We start from the raw sequence: 3,677 nt of genomic DNA on the forward strand, positions 1-3,677 counted from the left end.
TATTATTATTAAGCTTCTTTGGGGTGAATTTTGTATAAAGTATTGTTTTAATATGAACAATTATATAGTGCAGTAGTATAGTCATTTCACTGTATGACCGAAAGGGGATGGAAAATAAAATAAAAGACAATTTAATTTTTTATAAAGCAAAAATAGTTAAAAAAAAAACTGAATCCAAAGAAAATCCAAAAAGGACAAAATCAAACGTTATAAACTAAAGGAAAGAGTGAAAAACAATTGTCATATTTGTTACTTGGCATTTTCCGGATTTTATAGCTAACTTGTAATTTAGTAAATATGGTAAAGTAAAATTTTCTTCAGACTCATTGTATTTTTTAACGAGATGATATGGGACTCACCTTGTATTTCATTTTTAAAAAAGTACGAACTTATGATTAAGAAATGATAACCCATTATAGTACACTATTTTTAATGAAAATTACACATTGAACAACGTCATATTTCTGAACCTACCAATTTATTCATGAAACCTCTTTCCTGAATGACTAACTATTTTGTTTTAACAGCAACAAAACTGGGCTTTAAAATGCTGTAAAACAAATTATGGGACTGGGTGAATAAAATGCGGATAAACAAGCTAGACTCTTGGTCCTTAAGAGTAAACAAAATCTTTTTCCCTCTCATCGTGTAGTAGCATTAAACATTTAAACTCTTTTCCCTGTAGACAACCATATTTTAAAACTGGTTGTGAATTGAATGCACATAACTTCAAGTAAATGAAGTGAGAGGTTCAGCTAGATATAAAACAAGGTTTAATACATCATTTTCTACATATAAATCATCGGTAGTGATTATTTGATTGATATTTCAGGTTGAAACACATGGTTTATTTTAAATTAAATTTGGGATATAAAACTATTACTCAATGCTCTTCAACTTTATACTTGTTTGGCTTTATAAGTATTTTGATTTGAGCGTCACTGATGAGTCTTATGTAGACGAAACGCGCGTCTGGCGTACTAAATTATAATCCTGGTACCTTTGATAACTATTTACAGATACAAGTCTATAATTCGGAACGTTAGACACACATTTCGTCCTAAAAAAAAAGACTCGTCAGTGGCATTTGGAAAAAAACCCAACAGGAAAGCCAATTTGAATACGAAGTTGAAGGGCATTGGACAACACAAATTCAAACAAAGTGTTCAAAGTATGACAAAGGTAATCTGTATACTTCCCTGGGTTATACAAGGTAAATTATATTCAGGTGATTTTCAATAAATGTATTTCAAGTCTTAAAAAAAAATTAAATGGTGTAATGCCAGTTTGTCATTCCGTTTCCATTACAACTTGGTAACTGTTAATTGTATATATCAGTCTGAGTACTGTTTAGTTTAATAAAACCATTTAAGTTAAATATATGGGATTCTGCAAGTGTTTTTTCTGTACATTTCTTATGTTGTTTTTAAGTCAGTTCAAGTTCAATGATTAAGTTTACATTGATATTTATATACCTCCTAACAAAAATCAACTCTCCATTCGGGCTAAGGAATCTCATATTCCCTTTTTGAAGAGATTTTAATATCATTATTATCTTATCGTTGAACTGTCACGATAATTTATTTTTCAAATTCACGTTTCATTGTGTACATATACATGTACGATTTTCTCTCACTGAAAATGTCAAAATGGTTAAATATGTTGAACGTATTCACATATTGAACTTAAAAAAGGATTATACAGATAGGCTGCTTTATATATTGACATGCATCTAGAATCTGAAAGGCAGGACAAATTAAAAACTTTACGACAATAGAGATTAAATTTCAGAGCAGCAACAGGCAGGCATTGCCTGCATATGGAGTACAGAAAATTATCTTCAAGTTGATTCGGTATTTAAGGGATTAAGTTTTTTATTTAAGTTTTCTTGACAGTAGGTTGCTGCTTACGTGTTCGTTATGTAATCAAGACTACTTTTAATAAGTTAAGGTTTGTGGTCACCGTAATTCATTGATTAAATTTATGTAACAACTCGGTCAGTTTTTAACATTTTTATAAAAAAAATACTGACAATAATAATTCTTAAGGAACTAAGTGTTGATTTAGCCGACAAAAGATAAAAAAAAACTCCAGCATTTGCATAGAATCAAAACAAAATTTATCAATCAAAAACAAATTCTAATTTTAATTGTATAACATGAAACAGATTTCTGCTTAATTAGTTCATACAAGTTTTCTGATTTACTTCTAGTTCAATCCTACATTGCTGTGTTTTATGAGGAAACCTATAACAGAGAATGAACATTGACATATATCAACCCTTCTTTCTTAAAATATATCAAATACTTGTAACGATATCATACACCTGAAATGTACAATACTGCATGGTTGGTATTGCAGCTGGTAGATTGATAGTTCTGTTGATAATATACTAGTACAGTAAGGCAACAGTTCGAAGTTCATATATGATAAATCTATTACGATAAAAAATAAAGTTAAAACTTGAGGAATCTTATGACCTCCGACAAGAGCAAGCTAGTCGCAAAGACAGGATGTATCTTCCGGCCTGCAAATTTCACTCCGAAAACAGGTCTCTAATGAATTGACTCACAGACATATTTTTTTCGGTCAACCAATTCATGTGAGTTACTGTAAAACGAGTGTAGAATTATTTCAGCCGTTTCGTCATCACTCTGATGAAGCAGTGTTTGTGTGATGTTCAACATCTACAAGCGTAAGGTATCAGTTGAAATACTGTGGTTCATCGTCTCATTTTTACGTTTATACAAAATGTATATTAAAAATCATGATGTGGTCAGCAATTGACAATTATCGTTACTTTACTGGAACGATCCGGTCAGCGATTGACAACTATCGTCACTATACTGGAACATGAAAGTGACAACTCGTTTTTAAACAATGCCATTGTTGAACAGATATAACTGAAAGTACTATATCGACACTTACAAAATGTCGGCAATCTGTGACAAGGCTCCTGAGTGGATATTCTAATTACAAGATAAAAAAAAAAGGGAAAGCCTATATCTGAAATCTAAAATGTCGTAGACTTAATGTTGATATCACTACTGATTATGCTATGCTCGTGGATTTGACATTTACTAGTACTCCCGGATTTGTTTTAGGAATCAGTTATGGATCGTGCGTGTATACTTGAGGTAGACGGTGCCTCCTCTGTCTACACACCTGACCTAACTACGTTTTGATTTTATGATGTTACATTCATTTCACGTCAATGCTTACCTTCTTTTTTTTTTATATCGGAGATATTTTAAGATCAATACATAACAATTTTACATCATCTTAATATGATTGCAATGTAAAGATATACGTGAAAAATAATATCCATCAAGTAACAAAACATAGAAAGGAAAATAGTCACAATCATATGAGCTTCAACCGGAACATCTTACTAGCTATCTTAATTATGTACGGTTTTAGTGTTTAGCTTATAAATTTAATCATTTGAATCAAAATCCTTTCCAAGTAGACTGTTTTATCGGATAAAAGGGATTGTTTACGTTTGCACTTACATAGTTATCCGATGTAAAGTACAAATAATATGTACCTCAAACGGAGTACAACAGCTGTTCTTAAAAAACAATTCTAATAATTGCATATTATGAGAAATACATTAACTAAAAAAACGATTTAATCATATAGATTGCAAATACATCATATATTCCATTCAATTATTT

This window comes from Mytilus trossulus, chromosome 1 (genome assembly GCF_036588685.1).
Source record: "Mytilus trossulus isolate FHL-02 chromosome 1, PNRI_Mtr1.1.1.hap1, whole genome shotgun sequence".
Classification (NCBI taxonomy): Eukaryota; Metazoa; Mollusca; class Bivalvia; order Mytilida; family Mytilidae; genus Mytilus; species Mytilus trossulus.